We start from the raw sequence: 9001 nt of genomic DNA on the forward strand, positions 1-9001 counted from the left end.
AGCTCAAAAAAACTACAAAAAGAACAAAGTAAACTTAAAAGTAGCAAAAGGAAGGAAAAAAATAAAAATTAGGGCAGAAATAAATGAAACATAGAATTAAAAAACTAGAAAGTTTTTTTTAAATGGTAAATAAAATAAAACTTGGTAATGGTAAATTAAAAAAAAGACAGCTAGACTAACTCAGAAAAAAGAGAGAAGACTCAGTAAAATCAGAAATGAAAAAGGAGACATTTTAACAGATACCACAGAAATATAAAGGATAAAAGACAGTTAAATGCCAGTGAATCAAAAGCCTAGAGGAAATGGACAAATTCCTAGGCACATACAACCTATCAAGACTGAATCATAAGGACATAAAAAATGTGAACAGACCAATAAGGGGTAAGGAGATTGAATCCATAATAAAAACCTTCTAACAAATAAAAGTCAAGAATTACATGATTTCCACAGTGAATTCTACCAAACATTTTAAGGAGAAATAATACAAATACTTTTTAAACCTTTCCCCAAAAGTTGAAGAGGTTGAAATACTCCGAGGCACATTTTACAAAGCCAGGATTATCTTGATATCAAAACCAGACAGGAGCACTACAAAAACAAAACAAAACAAAACAAAAAACAAACAAACAAAAAAACAAAGCAGCAACAAAAAGAACTACTGGATAATATCCCTGATAAATAAAAATGTAAAAATTCTCTACAAAATGCTACAAAACTGAATTCACCAGCACATATCAGTAAATGTGATGCATTATATTAATAGAGTGATCAATAAAAACTCATATGATCAACTCAATATATGCAGAAAAGGCATTTGACAAAATTCAACACCCTTTCATAATAAAAATACTCACCAAACTGAGTACAGAAAGAATACACATCAACATAATAAAAACCACATATTCCGTGGAAGGATTCAAGATGGCGGAGAAGTAGCGGGTGGAGACGACATCAGGTAGCAGGAGATCACCTAGATAGCTTATCTAACCATTGCAAACACCTACAAATCCAATGGGAGATCAAAGAGAAGGAGAGCAACAATTCTAGAAACAGAAAATTGATCACTTTCTGAAAGGTAGAACCGGCGGTAAAGTGAACCCAAAGAACGGGAAGGTAGACCATGGGGGGAGGGACCAGCTCCCAGCAAGCGGTGGAGCAACAGAGCACAAAATCAGGACTTTTTAAAAGTTTGATCCACTGAGGGATATCACCCCAGAGAATAAACCAGAGTGAAGCCCAAGTGGGGTCAGCATATCCCCTGGTCCCTCAGGGTCACAGAAGGACCAGGGGTATCTGAGTGTCACAGAACTCACAGGTATTAGAGTGGGGAAGCCAGCTACAGAGACAAAGCTGAGGAGTGAGCTCTTAACCCAGGGTTACTTTGAACCAGGCATAGGCAGGGTGAGCTTGGAGCACGGCCAAAGGCCAGGGAGACGGGAGTAATTGAGCTATTTTTGCCAAGCACGGCCAGAGGCCAGGGAGATGAGAATGACCAAGGACTTTTCTCCAAGTGCGAGTGACAGAGCGCTTTTCTTCAAGCATGGCCAGAGGCCGGGAAGATGGGAGTGATTAAGCACTTTTCTTTGAGGGTGCACTGAGGAGTGGGGCCCTGAGCTCTCCACTCCTCTGGGCCGGATTGTGAGACCGCCATAATCATTCCATCATCCAGAACTCTACGGAAAGCCTTCAGGGAACAAAAGCTCCTGGGTTACTTAGCCTTAACCCAGGTAAGGGCAGGACAAATCCATCTCGGGCAAAGACACTTGAGAATCAATACAACAGGCCCCTTCCCCAGAAGACCAACAAGAAACCCAGCCAAGATCAACTTCACTTACTAAGGAGAACAGTGGAATTCCAGAGGAGGAGAAAGCAAAACAAGGAATTCATGGCTTTCTCCCAATGATTCTTTAGTCTTGCAGTTATATATTTTTTTCTTTTTTATTCTGATAATTTTTTTAACTTTTACCCTTTTGTCTTTTAATGATTTTTTTAACTAGTTTATTTTTAAAATACCTGACAAAAAATAATAATCTATTTTGAACCTTCATTATTATAGTCATATTTTATCCTCCATTGTATCTAACTATATATTTTTTACACATAGGGTTTTTTCTTCTAAAAAATTTGGGGTATAACTTCTCCTAATAGACCAAAATATACCCTAAACCTTGCTCCAAGATTGTTCTAGTGTCCAGCCTGAACAAATTCTGTCCAGTTTATTTTTCTTTGTTGTCCCAACCAACTTGCTCTATCAACTTATTTTTTAGAAATTAAATTTTTTCTCATTTTTTAAAGATTTTATTTATCAGAGAGAGAGAGGGGGAGAGAGTGAGCACAGGCAGACAGAATGGCAGGCAGAGGCAGAGGGAGAAGCAGGCTCCCTGCCGAGCAAAGAGCCCAATGTGGGACTCGATCCCAGGACGCTGGGATCATGACCTGAGTCAGAGGTAGCTGCTTAACCAACTCAGCCACCCAGGTGTCCCTTTTTTCCTCATTTTTATAGGTTTATTCCATCCCTTCATTGTACCTACCCTTATATGTTTTTCATCTTTTAAAATCTTGGGAGGTAGTTTCTTCTAAGAGACCAAAATACTCCCAAAATTAAGTGAGTGACCCTGTTCCAGTCACAAGTCTAGTATATATATATATGTATATGTATATACATATATATTTTTTTCTTTTTTAATATTTTTCCTTGTTTTCTTTTTTTTTAAACTTTTTTTCCCCTTGGACTTCTTTTTTATCCCCTTTCATTCTACCACAACTTGGGTCTCTTCTGATTTGGTTAAAGCCCATTTTCCTGGGGTCTTTACCACCCTGTTAGCATTTAATTTGCTCCTTTATATATTCTTATCTGCTCAAATTGTGAAGGTGGAAAAACTCACCACAAGTAAAATAACAAAAGGCAGTACCAAAGGCTAGGGACCTAATCAAAACAGACATTGGTAATATGACAGAACTAGAGATCAGAATGACAACTCTCAAGGTTCTAGCTGGGCTCGAAAAAGGCATGGAAGTTATTAGAGAAACCCTCTCCAGAGAGATAAAAGCCCTTTATGGAAAAATAATAGAACTAAAATCTAACCAAGTTGAAATCAAAAGAGCTATTAATGAGGTGCAATAAAAAATGGAAGTTCTTACTGCTAGGATAAATGAGGCAAAAGAATTAGTGATATAGAAGACCAAATGATGGAGAATAAAGAAGCTGAGCAAAAGAGAGACAAACAAATACTGGACCACGAGGAGAGAATTTGAGAGATAAGTGAAACCATAAGACGACAAAACATTAGAATAATTGCGATCCCAGAAGAAGAAGAAAGAGAGAGGGGAGCAGAAGGTATATTGGAGAGAATTTTTGTAGAGAATTTCCCTAATATGGCAATGGGAACAAACATCAAAATCCAGGAGATGCAAAGAATGACCCTCAAAATCAATAAAAATAGGTCCACACCCCATAACCTTATAGTAAAATTTACAACTGTTAACGACAAAGAGAAAATCCTGAAAGCAGCCTGGGAAAAGAAGTCTGTATTGTACAACAGTAAAAACATCTGATTGGCAGAAGACTTATCCACAGAGACCTGGCAGGCCAGAAAGAACTGGCATGATATATTCAGAGTGTTAAATGAGAAAAACATGCAGCCAAGAATACTATATCCAGCTAGGCTATCATTGAAAATAGAAGGAGAGATTAAAAAGCTACCAGGACAAACAAAAGCTGAAAGAATTTGCAAACACCAAACCAACTCTCCAGGAAATATTGAAAGGGGTCCTCTAAGCAAAGAGAGAGCCTAAAAGTAGTAGATCAGAAAGGAACAGAAACAATATACAGTAACAGTCACATTATAGGCAATACAATGCCACTAAATCCATATCTCTCAATAGTTACCCTGAATGTAAATGGCCTAAATGCACCAATCAAAAGACACAGGGTATCAGAATGGATAAAAAGCAAAACCCGTCAATATGCTGCCCAAGAAACTCATCATAGACCCGAAGACACCCCCAGATTTAAAGAGAGGGGGTGGAAAACAATTTACCATGCTAATGGACATCAGAAGAAAGCTGGGGTGGCAATCCTTATATCAGATCAATTAGATTTTAAGACAAAGACGATAATAAGAGATGAGGAAGGACACTGTATCATACTCAGAGGGTCTGTACAACAAGAAGACGTAACAATTTTAAATATCTATGTCCTTAACATGGGAGCAGCCAACTATATAAACCAACTAATAACAAAATCAAAGAAACACATCGACAATAATAAAATAATAGTAGGGGAATTTAACACTCCCCTCATTGAAATGGACAGATCGTCCAAGCCACGGATCCACAAGGAAAAAGGCCTCAAATGACACACTGGACAAGATGGACATCACAGGTATATTCAACACATTCCATCCCAAAATAACAGAATACACATTCTTCTCTAGTGCACATGGAACATTCTCCAGAATAGACCACATCCTGGGTCATAAATCAGATCTCAACCATTATCAAAAGATTGGGATCATCTCCTGCATATTGTCAGAACACAATGCTCTGAAACTAGAGCTCAATCACAAGAAGAAATTTGGAAAGAACACAAATACATGGAGACTAAACAGCATCCCTCTAAAAAATGAATTGGTCAACCAGGAAATTAAAGAAGAATTGAAAAAATTCATGGAAACAAATGATAACAAAAGTGTTCAAAATCTGTGGGATACAGCAAAGGCCATCCTGAGAGGAAAATATAAAGCTGTACAAGCCTTTCTCAAGAAACAAGAAAGATCTCAAATACACAACATAACCCTACACCTAAAGGAGTTGGAGAAAGAACAACAAAGAAAGCCTAAACCCAGCAGGGGAAGAGGAATCATAAAGATCAGAGCAGAAATCAATGAAATAGAAACAACAACAACAAAAAAAAACCCAAAAACAAAAAACCGACAACAACAACAACAACAACAAAAAACAATAGAACAAATCAGCGAAACTAGGAGCTGGTTCTTTGAAAAAATTAATAAGATTGATAAACCCCTTTCCAGACTTATCAAAAAGAAAAGAGAAAGGACCCAAGTAAATATAATCATGAATGAAAGAGGAGAGATCACAACCAACACCAAAGAAATACAAACAATCATAAGAACATACTATGAGCAACTCTACGCCACCAAATTCAACAATCTGGAAGAAATGGATACATTCCTGGAGACATATAAACTACCACAACTGAACCAGGAAGAAATAGAAAACCTGAACAGACCCATAACCAGTACGGAGATTGAAACAGTCATCAAAAATCTCCAAACAAACAAAAGCCCCGGGCCAGATGGCTTCCCAGGGGAATTCTACCAAACATTTAAAGAAGAATTAATTCCTATTCTCCTGATACTGTTCCAAAAACATAGAAATGAAAGGAAAACTTCCATACTCTTTTTTTCTGAGGCCAGCATCACCTTGATCCCAAAACCAGACAAGGATCCCATCAAAAAAGAGAACTACAGACCAATATCCTTGATGAACACAGATGCGAAAATTCTCACCAAAATACTAGCCAATAGGATTCAACAGTACATTAAAAGGATTATTCACCACGACCAAGTGGGATTTATTCCAGGGCTACAAGGTTGGTTCAACATCTGCAAATCAATCAATGTGATACAACACATTAATAAAAGAAAGAACAAGAACCATATGATACTCTCCATAGATGCTGAAAAAGTATTTTTGGAACAGTATCAGGAAAAAGCATTTGACAAAGTTCAGTATCCCTTCCTGATTAAAACTCTTCAAAGCGTAGGGATAGAGGGCACATATTATCAATATTATCAAAGCCATCTATGAAAAACCCACTGTAAATATCATTCTCAATGGAGAAAAACTGAATACTTTTCCGCTGAGGTCAGGAACACGGCAGGGATGTCCGTTATCACCACTGCTATTCAACATCGTACTAGAAGTCCTAGCCTCAGCAATCAGACAACAAAAAGAAATTAAAGGCATCCAAATTTTGCCAAATTGGGAAAAGAGAAGTCAAACTATCACTGTTTGCAGATGATATGATACTGTATGTGGAAAACTTAAAGGACTCCACTCCAAATCTGCTATAACTTGTATAGGAATTCTGTAAAGTGTCAGGATATAAAATCAATGCACAGAAATTGGTTGCATTTTCTTTATACCAACATGACAGAAGAAACAGAAATTAAGGAGTGAATCCCATTTACAATTACACCCCAAACCCTAAGATACCTAGGAATAAACCTAACCAAAGAGACAAACAATCTATACTCAGAAAACTCTAAAGTACTCATGAAAGAAATTGAGGAAGACACAAAGAAATGGAAAAATGTTCCATGCTCCTGTATTGGAAGAACAAATATTGTGAAAATGTCTATGCTACCTAAAGCAATCTACACATTTAATGTAATCCCTATCAAAATCCCATCCATTTTTTTCAAAGAAATGGGACAAGTAATCCTGAAATATATATGGAACCAGAAAATACCTCGAATAGCCAGAGGAATACTGAAAAAGAAAGCCAGAGTTGTTGGCATCACAATTCCAGACTTCAAGCTCTATTGCAAAGTTGTCATCATCAAGATAGTAGGGAACTGTCCCCAAAACAGACATAGATCAATGGAACAGAATAGAGAGCCCAGAAATACACCCTCAACTCTATGGTCAACTAATATTCAACAAAGCAGGAAGGAATGTCCAATGGAAAAAAGACAGCCTCTTCAACAAATGGTGTTGGGAAAATTGAACAGCCACATGCAGAAAAATGAAATTGGACTATTTCCTTACACCATACATGAAAATAGACTGGAAATGGATGAAGAAGCATAATGTGAGAAAGGAATCTATCAAAATCCTAGAGTAGAGAACAGGTAGCAACCTCTTTGACCTCAGCAGCAGCAACTTCTTCCTAGGAACATCATCAAAGGCAAGGGAAGCAAGGGCAAAGCAAAAATGAAGTATTGGGATTTCATCAGATCAAAAAAGCTTTTGCACAGCAAGGGAAACAGTTAACAAAGCCAAAAGATAACTGTCAGAATGGGAGAAGATATTTGCAAATGACATATCACTTAAAGGGCCAGTATCCAAAATCTATAAAGAGCTTATCAAACTCAACACCCTAAGAACAAATAATCCAATGAAGAAATGGGCAGAGGACATGAACAGACATATCTGCAAAGAATACATCCAAATGGCCAACAGACACATGAAAAAATGCTCCACATCACTCGGCATCAGGGAAATACAAATCAAAACCAGAATGAGATACCACCTCACACCTTTCAGAATGGCTAAAATGAACAAGTCAGTCAATGACAGATGCTGGCGAGGGTGTGGAGAAAGGGCAACCCTCCTACACTGTATGTGGGAATGCAAGCTGGTGCAACCACTCTGGAAAACAGCGTGGAGGTTCCTCAAAAAGCTGAAAATAGAACTACCCTATGACCCAGTGATTGTATTAATAGGTATATACCCTAAAGATACAAACGTGGCATTCTGAAGGGGCACATGCACCCAAATGTTTATAGAAGCAATGTCCACGATAGTTAAACTATGGAAAGAACCTAAATGTCCTTCAACAGATGAATCAATAAATAAGATGTGGTATATATGTACAATGGAATACTATGCAGGCATCAAAATAAATGAAATCCTGATATTTGTGATGACATGGATGGAACTAGAGGGTATTATGCTTGGCGAAATAAATCAATCTGAGAAAGACAACTATCATATGATCTCCCTGATATGATGAAGTGGAGATGCAACATAGGCGGTTTGGGGGGTACAAAAAGAAAAATAAAAGAAGATGGGATTGGGAGGGAGACAATCTATAAAAGACTGAATCTCACAAAACAGACGGAGGGTTGCTGGGGGGAGGTGTGTTGGGAGAGGATGGTGGGGGTATGGACATTGGGGAGGGCAGGTGCTATGGTGAGTGATGGTGAGTGCTGTGAAATGTGTAAACCTGGTGATTCACAGACCTGTACCCCTAGGGATAAAAACATTTTAAAAATTAAAAAAAAATAATTTAAAAAATCCATTAAAGAAAAAACACATATTGCAAGCCCAGAGCTAATCTCATATTCAATCAAAAAAGTTTGAAAGTTTTCCCCTTAAAGATCAGAAACAAGACAAGTGTGTCCACTTTCACTACTCTCATTTGACATAATACTGGATGTCCTAGCCAGAGAAACAAGGAACACAAAGAAATAAGAGACTCCAAAATAAATAAATAAATAAATAAATAAATAAATAAATAAAAAGGAAGAAGTAAAATTTTCTTTTTTTGGATAACATGAACTTACATGTTAAAAAATCCTAAAAACTTCACAAAAAATTTTGAATAAACAAATTTAGTAAAGCTGCCAAATACAAGATCAATATATAAAAGACAAGAATTTTGTTTTGTTTCATTTTTTTTAATATGGAATGCTTCCCAGTTTTTCATGTCATCCTTGTTCAGTGATCACACTAATCTTCTCTGCATCATTCCAATTTTAGTATATGTGCTGCCAAAGTAAGCACAAGACAGGAGCATTTTAACACTCTAATGATGAACTATCTGAAAAAAATAAAGAAAACAATCTAATTCACAATAGCATCAAAAATAATAAAATATTTAGGAAAAGATTTATCTAAGAAGATGAAAGATCTGTACCCCATAAATTATGATATTGATAAAGAAATTGAAGGAGACACAAATGGAAAGATAGCTCATATTTATGAATGGTAAGAATTAACATCGGTAAAATGTCCATACTACCGAAAGCCATCTGTAAATCCAATTCCTATCAAAAATCCAATGTTAGGGGCGCCTGGGTAGCTCAGTGGGTTAAGCCGCTGCCTTCGGCTCAGGTCATGATCCCAGGGTCCTGGGATGGAGCCCCGCATCAGGCTCTCTGCTCAGCAGGAAGCCTGCTTCCTCTTCTCTCTCTGCCTGCCTCTCTGCCTGTTTGTCATCTCTCTCTGTCAAATAAATAAATTAAAAATC

The 9001-nt window shown here is 37.2% G+C and overlaps 1 non-coding gene across 1 annotated transcript; it reads right to left on the reverse strand.

Annotated features, from left to right (window-relative positions):
* Positions 1-8428: 8428 nt before the first annotated feature.
* LOC123393603 lies at positions 8429-8535 on the reverse strand. The gene has a single exon (XR_006608434.1). It is a non-coding gene; the product is annotated as a U6 spliceosomal RNA (small nuclear RNA).
* Between the last annotated feature and the right edge of the window lie 466 nt (positions 8536-9001).

Source organism: Mustela putorius, unplaced genomic scaffold (genome assembly GCF_011764305.1).
Source record: "Mustela putorius furo isolate JIRA1106 unplaced genomic scaffold, ASM1176430v1.1 tig00000876_pilon_pilon_pilon, whole genome shotgun sequence".
Lineage (NCBI taxonomy): Eukaryota > Metazoa > Chordata > Mammalia > Carnivora > Mustelidae > Mustela > Mustela putorius.